The sequence below is a fragment of the Amphiura filiformis genome, chromosome 18 (assembly GCF_039555335.1).
Source record: "Amphiura filiformis chromosome 18, Afil_fr2py, whole genome shotgun sequence".
Classification (NCBI taxonomy): domain Eukaryota; kingdom Metazoa; phylum Echinodermata; class Ophiuroidea; order Amphilepidida; family Amphiuridae; genus Amphiura; species Amphiura filiformis.
Genome location: NC_092645.1, coordinates 53,579,022 through 53,592,039, shown reverse-complemented (window position 1 = coordinate 53,592,039; position 13,018 = coordinate 53,579,022). Strand labels below are relative to the sequence as shown.

General features: G+C 36.1%; 1 long non-coding RNA gene across 1 annotated transcript; it reads left to right on the top strand.

Annotated features, from left to right (window-relative positions):
* The first annotated feature begins 565 nt into the window (after positions 1–565).
* Positions 566–12,256, top strand: LOC140138812 (uncharacterized). The gene is made up of 3 exons (XR_011857067.1): positions 566–823; positions 8,385–8,479; positions 10,484–12,256. It is a non-coding gene; the product is annotated as an uncharacterized lncRNA (long non-coding RNA).
* Positions 12,257–13,018: the final 762 nt, after the last annotated feature.

The window sequence follows — 13,018 nt, the reverse complement described above, 5'->3', positions numbered from 1 at the left end:
TTGATTGGATTCAAACTACATAAAAATGAGAGAAAGAACCTAGCTTGTTGAATCTATACACCAAGTTGTTTTTATTCTAATAAAAACTAAATTTTGATAGAAATTTTTTTAAAGTTGAATGGATGAGTCAATTGGTTGAAAGCTTCCTTAATCTAAATAACTTTCGGCTGTTTCATCTGATAGGACATTTTGAACCATGAACAGTGTATTGTCTTTTCATTGCGAAACAATAAAAACAATAGCAACTTTTACTTGGAATCAAACAATATAAAATAACACAAAATACCCTGGGCTGGGGTTTTCCACTCGTTGCATGTGATGCTCAACTGATGTTCTGCATCTGGTGCAACTTTTAACACCAAATATGGCCACATTAGTGAAAAAAACAACATGTTTGATATGATTGGTTAATTGAAATGTCTATTTGCGCATGCATGTGCACATCATAAACATATTTGGTAATATAGGCCCTAATTGATATAACTTACCGACCTACCATATCCCTTTATTCGCCTGCCCGTTTGTATGGTGTATATATAAATACAATCTTGATACAGACATTTTCAGTTGAAGTCGTTTTGATTTTCACCAGCCTGCAAGTTATAGCAGTAATTTTTCCAACCACGGTTCAGTAATTACAACTGGAACTGGTTTTACTTCAATTTTGGAACATAATTTACTTTCCAAGACAATTTGTATAGAGCTTTAACAAAGTAAAGAGTCGCTAGCTGTAAGCATACCACTTTCATTTGGATCACCACAGAAGCTTACCTTTTGTGCAGTATAGTCATCAGAAGAGTTTTTGCTGAAACAATTGGAGCAGGTAAGAAAACGTAATTTTTCATGTTATATGTGTGACATGGTATGGGAAAACTCTTTGCTGTCATCCATGGTTTTATCAGATACTTTTAGTTTATACCTTGCAGGGGCGACGGCGGACCCAGAACTGCAAGGGGGGGGTGAAAAATGCCAGTAACCGATAAAGCGGAGCGAAAGTAGCTAGCAGAGCGTCTAACGGCGTGGGTCCCGCTGTGGGGTCCCGTTGTGGATTTATGCCTTAATCCTTTTGGATTAACCAAATAACCCGGTGGGGTCACTCCCTGGCAGGGGGGACGCATAGGACCGTTACCACAAGTACAAATTACCCCCTTTTGCAGTCGATTTCAAGGACAAATCATGAAATTTTACCCCCTTTTTTACTCCAAAACAAGGACAAAATGGTACTCTGAAACACCCCTATTTTTTAGATTCCGAGGACACATTTGCAATTTTTACCCTATTTCAACATTTCAAGGAAGGCATTTTTAGGCCTATGAATGGTTTTTTTTTCAGTAATTAACAAGGGCATCACAGAATTCAAGTAGTATGGCACGCCACAGGCTGCATATTGCATCGAGTCGCAAAGAACACATCGAGATTAAAGAAAACGCATCGAGTTTAAAGAAAACGCATCGAGTTTAAAAAAAACCGCATCGAATTTAAAAAACACACATCGAGTTTAAAAAACGTACATCGAGTTTAAACAACGTACGTCGAGTTTTAAAACCACATGTCGAGTTTAAAAACGCACGTCGAGTTTAAAAAACACACGTCCAGTTAAAAAAACCAAAAAAAAAAAAAAAACACGTCGAGTTTTGAGGGAAAAGAAATCGCATCGAGAAGCGCCACCTAGAGTTTCTGCTAGACTACGGGCTAATAGAGGGGATCATAGAGGAAATATTCTTGACATTGTTGTATAGTGGTCAACTGACATGTTTGGTGTTATTTACAGGTTGTAGTGACATTTCGGAATTCGGGGAAACATTAAAATTGCAACAGTCAGTGGCTCAGTCAACATGTGTACGGTTTCATATCACTGCAACGATGCGATATGATGGTTATAGACTATCATGCTCTGAACACAGAGTCTATGCAGGGATATGGTCACTTGTATATTGGTGTATTATTACGGTCAAGGCCGTAGACGTGTCAGTAGGTTGGTGTTGAATGTTGAAGTATAATTAAAGGAATCTAGTACATGTAGGCTCCTATTCCTCTTTTAAATATTTCCACAAATGGATGATATAAATAGTGCATGACGATAATTGCTATTTTTGGTTATAATTTTACGAATCATGGTCCCTTAGATCACTTTTTTCCTTCAGTATACCCCGAGAGTATACCACCGGGATACAATAATGATAATAAGGGGTTAAATCTTCTGTACTCTCATGTCGTTTGTAAAAGAAGCCTCCTATATACTAAGATATATCGCGGATGTGATAGAAAGAACCCTGGTAGTCCGGGCTGGTAGTATCATGTTAATCAAAATAAAAGTTCCAAAACGCCCCGGTCTGTAATAACACCAAACATGTCAGTTGACCGTTATCAATATTAAACTCTAGGTGGCGCTTCTCGATGCGATTTCTTTTCCTCAAAACTCGACATGTTTTTTTTTTTTAACTGGACGTGTGTTTTTTAAACTCGACGTGCGTTTTTTAAACTCGACATGTGGTTTTAAAACTCGACGTACGTTGTTTAAACTCGATGTACGTTTTTTAAACTCGATGTGTGTTTTTTAAACTCGATGCGGTTTTTTTTAAACTCGATGCGTTTTCTTTAAACTCGATGCGTTTTCTTTAAACTCGATGTGTTCTTTGCGACTCGATGCAATATGCAGCCTGTGGCGTGCCATAAAGTAGTACCCCTTGGATATAAATCAGAACCGAGAACAATATTGATCACGGGATGAGTACAAAGTATTAAACCAAATTTATTCCTGTGATTTTTTTATCTGGCCACGGGATCACGGGACATGCCGATGTGCACCATGTGCTAATTATTCTGGATAAACGATGAAGTAATAATTACAATTTCAAGAATAGGTGTTTGGCAAGAAGTACAAGTACATGCAACTATTTAAGTAGACTATGCTATAGTCGATTTTTGATAAATAAAAATATGTTATTAATCATGATGAACGCATTCAGTTGAACTCGAAATTATACTGATATTTATTACATCAAAATACTAGTATAAAATGGTTATGAAAAAGTTTATATAATAATTATATTTGTGACAGTAAAAGTAAAGTATACGTAGGCTTATATTATTGAATGCAACATATCATAATGGTATAACTATAATGGCACTTCAATACTGAACAATTCTAATATTAGAATCTGCCAGTTTATTACGAGTTAAAAATCCGACTATGGACTTTCACTTTTAAGCAGAACTTTACCCGGGACTTTGTTCTCTAAAACACACTGTCAATCATACTTGTTTATCAATCAAATCTAACCACAAGACTAAGCATGGTGATACAATACGCGCTAGATGCGTACGTTCATCCACCAACTTTCGCGCCAGCACAAAAGCGCCGCATTCCATAGATAGATGTGTACCATGTATAGTTAATGGTAATGGTACGTGTCGGGAGGATTTAAACAATAACGAGATTTGGGCGACCAATCACAAGCCAGATTCATTTAAAGATGCATTACATCATGACCAATTTTAGTTAGGCCAGAAATTGGCCTAACTCTCCATAGAGTCCCGTGTTAAAAATGTTAACCGCAATCCAAAGTCAGTAGTCCACTTGGGAAGCTAACAAACAGAGGGAGTAGGGTGACTGAAAAGATCAGTTACGAAAATCTATCAATTGTGCACAAATTAATTAAATCAGAGTCTTAAGCTTAAATGCAATATCCAGAGTATGCACATTGGGCAAGTGGACCACTTGGGAAGCTAACAAACAGAGGGAGTAGGATGACTGAAAAGATCAGTTACGAAAATCTATCAATTGTGCACAAGTTAATTAAATCAGAGTTTTAAACTCAAATGCAATATCCAGAGTATGCACATTGGGCAAGTGGACCACTTGGGAAGCTAACAAACAGAGGGAGTAGGGTGACTGAAAAGATCAGTTACGAAAATCTATCAATTGTGCACAAATTAATTAAATCAGAGTTTTAAACTCAAATGCAATATCCAGAGTATGCACAATGGGCAAGTGAACCACTTGGGAAGCTAAACAAACAGAGGGAGTAGGGTGACTGAAAAGATCAGTTACGAAAATCTATCAATTGTGCACAAATTAATTAAATCAGAGTTTTAAACTCAAATGCAATATCCAGAGTATGCACAATGGGCAAGTGGACCACTTGGGAAACTAACAAACAGAGGGAGTAGGGTGGCTGAAAAGATCAGTTACGAAAATCTATCAATTGTGCACAAATTAATTAAATCAGAGTTTTAAACTCAAATGCAATATCCAGAGTATGCACAATGGGCAAGTGGACCACTTGGGAAGCTAACAAACAGAGGGAGTAGGGTGACTGAAAAGATCAGTTACGAAAATCTATCAATTGTGCACAAATTAATTAAATCAGAGTTTTAAACTTAAATGCAATATCCAGAGTATATTTTCTAGAAAAGGTTACCAGAAAACATTTAAATGTCGGGTTATATAAAGGACGTATAGAGGATATAAAACGTTTTCATAATATTCAAAAACATTTGTTGATAACCTACTGCAAATATTCTTTAAGTGTGTTTTCATACAAAACATTTTTTAAAACGTACGTTTCCATGACATTAATATAACCCGACATTATGTTTTTATCTAAACCAAAACCCAAAGTATAACATGTTTAAAACGTTTTTAAAACAATTTTGTGTTTGCTGAGTAGCCTAAAATTAAATGAAACGACCGGTCAATCAGTTGGTAAAATTGTTCACAATTAGTAATGATAATTAATCAGTGGAGATGTATGGTCCCGTTTCACTCGTCACGGCAATTGGAACAATCCAATGTAATTATATTTCAACCATCACAGTCACAGACATAATAACATTCATATAATAACATAGAGATCTGCGATATAGCAAAATGTCATAAGTCCTTTATGACCAGGATAATATCTTAGGATAGTTTTAAAATGAAGAAGTGTGTAAGATGAAAGAGAAAGTAAAGACATTGATACCTATTCCCATGTTTGTCAAGTTTTGAATAGAAAATTCTAGAGGGAGGAAAGCGTTGGTGTCATTTGTTTCCTGGTTGCGGAACAAATCAGGAGCTTAATTATTTTACCATGTTTGTCAAGTTTTGAATAGAGAATACCAGAGGGTGGAAAGCGTTGGTGAATTTATTTCCTGGTTGCGGAACAATTCAGGAGTTTCAGGAGCTTAAACCCTGGATCTGGAAGTAAAGTTGCCACAAACAAGAAGTGTGTAGGATGACAGAGAAAGTACAGGGGAAGCTTGAAAACCACGGGAATTGACATCAAGGTCTTTCATGAAGTACAGGGAGTGCAATAAAGGCATATCTGCAATAAAGACTGGCAACAAATTATGTGAACTTATTCCAAAAATATTATCTTGTTTTGCCAGATGAAACATAGTTCAATCCCAATACTTTCTCTAAGCACATAGCATGAATGCTTAACCTCCCGAGCTTAGACTTGCCAAGTAGGCCTAAACATGGTAATGCTGCAAAATAAGGGTTTGAACACTTTTCACAAAATTAATTGAATATGGTATTGTAACTTTTATTCTCTCTAGGGTCGTACTACGGGGGGTCATTCATTTTGAAGACACATATGTGACCTCACGTATAGACATCTATCAAACATAGGAGGCATATAGCGGACCAGCCAGGTTGGGGGCACATTATCCGATAAAGTGTCCAAAAGCCAAATCTGTGTCGCCCATAGTGTCAAGTCGTATTCAGACTTGTTTCGTCAGAAAGAAATGACTTTTATTAATATAACTAATACTTAGGAGTTGCTTTCTAAAATGTGTGGGGCTGGAGGTTGTAACATGCCTAGAAAGTATAAAACAATAAAGCTGATTATGCATGTCCATTGTTTTCCTCCATGTCGCCAGCCAAGGTACGTTCCGTATAATGTGTCCCTGTTCATTAAACATGCGCGCATAATAATGGAATATAGGTACTTTTCATTAGTGGTATCATGCCCTAATTATAAAGTATAAAACATCACAACGCAAGTTATTAAATTTTTCCAACAGGTCTTTGAGACTATGTCGCCAAAATTGTTCACAGATACGTTACCATATTTCTAATGAATAACAATCTGTCAAAATAACTGGCTATATGAATGTTCCCATATGTTATGGATCAAGCAGGCTCTATAGTTATATTATATATGTGGTACATAACACAATGGTTTCAAAGTAAAAAATCAGGTCTATTAATGGCAAAAAATCCTGACGTTACGTTCATGCGTTCACCTAAATTCTACTCCCCTCGGAAGTAATGTAAGTAACGCTGTGATAAATGAAGCCAAATACCATACCAGACTTTAGTCCATTGGGTGATGACTGATCAAGTATGGGTATTAAGTCGGTAAGTTTTACACTTGCACGATTAGGACAAAAGTGGGAAAGGGCTTCACAGATACGTTACCACTGATACGTTACCCCCAATGCGTACAAGTAATATTGCTCAAAAATGAAGTATTGTTGAAAAATCACCCATGCATTGTTTTGTGTTCTGAAACTATTAAAGTTTACGATTCTGAATGATTTTCACGAATTCTTCGTGGTTGGCATTTTGCAATTCCTGAGCCCAAACTTGGACGCTTTATCTGAGAATGGGCCTGCCAGGGAGAGGACAAAATTATCAAATCATCCCGCTAATCCACTACTAATAATTGCTTTACCGGGACAAATGCAACAATGTGCAATTTTAATGCTAAAATGAGCCAAACGAGGACAATTATTATTACTATTGTGGCCTAAAACCAGGCCAAAGAAAGATGTACATAACAGCTTTTGGTTAATTTTGTCCTGGTATCTCCCCTCAGCAATGTTACGTCCAGCTAATTCTGCTTCTATGAATTATGCTGAACAAATTGCGCCTGTAGCGCGCGAAACTTCCGACATTACACGCGAAGCTGCCGGCATTAATAATATGATAATAATCAAGGTAAATTTCACTCGTTTTTTCAATAATATTCAATAAACAGATTCTTCCAATTTTGAATAAGTATCAAGTTGTCCTATTATCAGGCCTACATGCCAGGCTGTGTCCTTGCCTTTTGACTAGGGCACCAACAAACCTACTGTCTGTCCAATTAAACATTCTTAGACACCCAGTTTTTGTTACTTTGAAAAAATATCCACTTTCAAAGAAAGTCATGAAAGACTGAGACCTAACGGGATTTTTACCAGAAATTTTATTGACATTGGAAGGTTTTTCTCAACACTTTAAAAATAATCCGGTAGAAGTTGGTTACCATTATTTTGGAAGGTCTCATTATACTGATTTGTAGGTATGGTGATTTTGGATAGTAAATGGATGAATAGTAAATTAATTATACTCCTCACCAAAAACATTTGTTCTATATAATTCAGTTCATAAAATGCAGACAGTGTTTCTAATTGGCATATTTATTCTTATTGTATTAACTCAGTGATCCCAGCTGTCCCTCAGCCAATTACAACAATTCGGCGCGGTTTTTGGCTTGGCCCAATTCTAAAAAAATAAAAATTGTATGCCCTATGAATGTCCTGATGTTATTGGTAAATGGGATTGGACCAAGTGGGAATAATCCTAAAATACATCAGAGAAAATGAAAAAGATCTTCCAGCAAAGATTTTACAATATAGGTTATCAGTAGTGTTCAGGAGAAAATAAGGGACGCACCATTAGATACTCAGGGGGGGAGGTAGGAAGTTGGGGTCGGGGGAAGAAATTTTGTTTTTCGCCGCCAAAGGTGGCGAAGTGTTTTTTTTTTGCCGCCAAAGGCGGCAATTTTTTTTTTTTTAATTTCATGCATTTATACACAGTTAGGTGGGGAAGGTTTTTTTTTTTTTTTTTAGTGTTGGTGGGGAAAGATTTTTTTTTGCTCATGTAGTGGGGGAAGTTTTTTTTTTTTGAAAAACTTCCTACTCCCCTGAGTATCAAATGGTGCGTCCCTAATAAGAACCCCTTTTTTCAATTTCGCAGACATTAATTGTGCAATAAAACACCCCTATTTTTCCAATTTCACGGACAATTTTGTCCGCGGACATGCCCTAAAAATGACCCCTTTTTCCTTGATTTTGGTAACGATCGTGCGGTCAGTATTGCAAGTTGAGTGACCCCACCGGGCCAAATAACAAAGCCTTTTTTCTAACATGGAATTTCATACCTACATGTACCTACAAAGCATCGCTAGATTTTCACCCTTTTGGTAGTAAACCACCTTTTATGCAATCTGGCCCATGGACCTACACTTTTTAATGCCAGTATTTTTAGGGACAAGCAAAGTGGCTAGAATACTTTGCTCTGACAGAAGTTCGGTCAATATGGAATTACCCTCTTGCGCCCCCCGTTTTAGGCATTTAAAATCCGCTAAATGATTTTTTTTTTTTTTTTTCGTTTATGCTATTTATAGAATTATGGCGACTTCGGCAAAGAAAACAACGGTCGGGGCAAAGCAAACAACGGCCGGATCAAAGAAACCAACGCCCGGGGATTTGGGCCACAAAGGTAAGTTAGAGCTTAGAAGACACGAGTTCTGAACTAAACTGTGAACGTTGAAATAAGCTGCAAATGACAATTAGTGATTTCTGGTCCAAGATTTGAATTAATAGACTATATTGCAAATAAAGAGGTTGCGATGTATATATCATACGCTGCGCCCCATTAGGCAATAGAAACAAATAAGTTCGATCTTTCGATTGACTGTCGATGCTTTTAATATTTTATATATTAATCGTGATAAAATAGTAATTTGTGCCTGTAGTGATATTGACCAATATAAATTTAGCGTTAATTCTGATTAATTAGTTGATGATTCATTAATAACAAGCATCGAAGCAACATCGAGGGTCGATCCAAAGATCGAACAAATTTGTCTCTGGTGCCTTACGCCCGTTCATGCTTGCGTTCATACCGCATGATGATGCATACTTCTCAGTTCAGTACACCTTTTTAACGATCTATGGTCTATGGGTCTATGGTCTACTTTAGTTAAGCATGCTTATGATGTTGACTATAAGCCAGGGCTGACATGTCGCCTTAAAACATGTGTATTTTAGCGCTTTCTAAATATTATGGTTGCTTATTATAATGACAGTATTGTCAAAATTATACTTTTTCGTGGGGGAAAATAGTCACGTGTGCATATACCTCCATGGGCAGTACAAAACGCTCAATTCAACTTCGTGCGTTAGCTGGGGAATTCGGGTCCAAGAGGCAAATTGCAACCTCTTTTTATTATACGGGTAGATCTACATACAATTCAATGAACAATCTGCACGTATGTACCGCACGTATGAATGAATATAAAATGTATATAAAATTGCATCTATTTGGAAATTGTTGACAGTTCAACTTGAAGTTTAAGGCCGAATACTAATAGCTCAGTGCACATCATTCATAGTGAAAAACACAACTGTCATTCATAATATTAAATGTTCACAAGAGTTTTTGAAAGCTAGTTTACAAAAGCTCTTAATTTGGATTCATTTATACGAACTATTGCTCACAAAACCGGACATGAAGCTTGGAATTAGAGAAGCTTACCCTCTTCGGTTTACCCATGTATGTCAAAATGCAAATCAAATACCCTGCTCTTTTAATTGTGCGCAGGCAAGTGTACAATGATTCCTGTATGGGTTGCTTCGGGCTACATAATAAGCTGAAACCATGCATTGGCTTTTGATATCAAATTAAGTATCAACCTTCGACGGAAAGTGTATAGAAAGTTATTATATAAATTATTTTGCCATAAACTCATCAGACTCTCATTAAATGAGATTGGAACTAGTGGCGACTTTTTAATTTGGCTGTGTTTAAATATATTCCACTTGATTTCTAATATTATTTATATCAAGATCAAAGCATGTTCAAATTACGAAAGGAAATGCCAGCAAACAAACCTTAAGTATAATTTTAAAACAATTAAAACATTAAAACAAAATACTATTTTATTTTTGTCTCTGTGTTTGAGTTACCAAACACATCTAAAAGTGTTTTGAGCAAAGGGTTTTGAACAAATCATCGATACACATATATAGTTAAATACAAACAAGTAAACCTGCTAATGCGTGTCTCAATTTCATTAGCTTAGTTGGTAAAGCGCCGGACTTCGGTACCATTTCATGTTTTCAAAAGCGCTCGATAGTAAGCACATATGCTAACTATCGAGTTTTTACGGTAATTTAAACGCATAGTAAACAAAAGTACGCTGATGAAAATTTAAAAAAAGAATGGTTTTTATATCTGACATTTCTGCGAAAATGAACATTTTCTATCTTTATTTTCTTATTCCGCTCATTTGATTGTTTATATTCGCTTCCTTTCTCCTTCCAATCTCTTGCTTTTCATTTACTTTCCGTTCTTTTGTCTTTTCCTCTCCTTTTCTCTCGCTCCCGGACTCGCCTTCTCTTTTCTCTCTCCCTTCGCTTTTCTCTCCTTCCTTTTCTACCTTTCTTTCTTACTTCCTTCTCATTACTAGTGTCTTTTTATTTTCTTTCTCTTCCACATTAGGTGAAGTTACGCCTTGGACCGTAAATCCAAAGAAGGACCCAACGTTTTCCCCAGTTTATGGAGATCGAATTGAGATAGATCGCGGGTTAATAGGCCCGAAACAGTATCAACACTGGGCAATGTATACTGGAAATGATAAAGTCGTCCATATCACCACTGTCGAGAACCCAGGCGGCAAAATGAAGTCGGATAAAGTGAAAATAACAGAAAGTGATTTGTACAAAACAATCGGCACTTCAAAAGCAAGAATCAACAACTCAGACGACAAGAAACACCCGAACACAAGTGTAGACGAGACAAAAACACGAGTCAAGGATGTCAAGGGTACTTGGAAACCATACAACTTTTTTACCAATAACTGTGAACATCTTACGAACCATTTACGGTATGGAAATAAATTCAGCAAACAGACGACCGAATGGACCGATCCAATGAAATTACCTGGTCCTAAGAACTTATCAGCTATGCACCCGTTTGAATAGGATTTAATTATAATCAGATGCTATCTACTGACGATAGCATTATTGTCTTGTAATTTAGGTGCTGTCAATCATGAATGATTTCAAACGATTGATTTAAATATTGATAAAGTAAGTACTGACATTTTAAGCTAAAAAAATAACAAATCCGTTGGCATTAATGGGATAACTTACAAACTGTAGAAAAATGGTGGTGATTGTTTGGTAAAATATTTATGTAATTTATGGGCCAAGTATAAATTTTGCAACAAATGTAACTCCTATATAATGGAATATTGGTGTAATTATATCCATTTAATGTAACTCCTACATAATGTAACTTCTATATACTGGAATATTGGTGTATTATATTCATTAAATCGTCGTCCCCAAGACATAGTGGCGTATCAGCCATTTTTGACAAAATGAGTTAAGATCAGTTTCATAATCTATGTATAAAGCTCTACATTCTGACAAACTTTCAAGACATGCATGTCATTAATTAATAAAGTATTATCACTAATTTAGTAATTAGGTTTGGCGTATCTCACTCAATGGAATTATTGTGTACAACATTCCCCTTGTTTTGGGCGACATAGTGGCGTATCAGTGACATACGCCACTATGTCGCAAATATGTGACATACACCACTATTTTGGTATATCGCAGCTGTGTGGCCAATATGGATATGAATTCAACTATTATTCGACATACTGGCGTATCACTTGTCGTATGTCAATTTTGAATGGAGAATAATTTTTCAAAAAATTTGACATACTGACGTATAAGTTTAATGACTAATTACAATTAATTGGTGAATGACAACAATGTATTTTATACATTAAATGTAACTTAGATATTTATATTTCCATATCCATTCAAGAAAAGGGGACATTTTAATCGAGGCAATGTATGACAAACGGTTAAAAGTTGCAAAAACTTCAGATGCGATTCTCTCAAAATGGCCATTTTCGTGATACGCCACTATGTCTTGCGGGCGACGAAATGTTACTCCTATATAATGTAACTCCTATATAATGGAATATTGGTGTAATTATATACATTAAATGTAACTCCTATATAATGTAACTCCCATCGAATATTGGTGTAATTCTATCCATTAAATTCGATCACTCCTTGTGCTACAAATGATAAGTTCTGTGCATTGATTGTCCCAGGTTTAATGTCCCAGGTTTAAAAATGAATGAATTAATATGAAAGAGAGTTCTTAGTCATGTTATACCGGTAGCTTAGATGAAGGTTTAAAGCATATTATAATATATACATGAACTAAGTTGAATCACCATCATTGGGTTTTTTTGTAGGGGGAGGGGGTAATTGGCACAACAAGCGGGAGGGGGTAAGCATTTTTGCCCGGCAAGAAGGAGGGGTATCAAGCAATTTTCGGCTTTCGGCATGCTGTTTGGAAATTTTGGATTTTAATTGATTAAAGTTTTAACTGATGTTTCCCAATGTTGAGTTGTAGTGCTCCAGCGGCTTTGATATTAGAGGCAAAAACATGTATAACAATGCCACATTTATATCAATTAGATAGTACACAGACTTTTGGTGTGGTTACCACAGTTCGCTACGTTTTGCTCACACCATAGACAAACATATCTCGGGTGTTAAATTTGACTGGGAAATGATAAAAATATGCGCTCTCTTCTAAAACCAATTTTTCAGTAAAGTTGGGGATGATGCTGTCTGTCGATCCGATCGGCTCACGCCATTTTATGTAAAATTGTCAAAATGTTATGTCAATGTGTTAAAAACACCAGAGTCAAAACTTGATAAAAGATGATAATAACGTAATAATGTTAATGAAAATGCCTGAGTATCATGTAGTAGATGATTAAGATATGTTATTGGAACTAGTATTACTGGACTTATGTTACTGGAATTATGATATTGGCAATACACAGGATGCAGGAAAACATTTAAATAACCGTAATAAAAATTTGTTGACAAAAATAAGAACTTTTGGTAAACAGTGTACTTCGGTTATATTTATAAATGCGCTTTTATAAATACGCATGTGACCACCTACGCGCTGCCATAGCAGCTATTAGTCTCG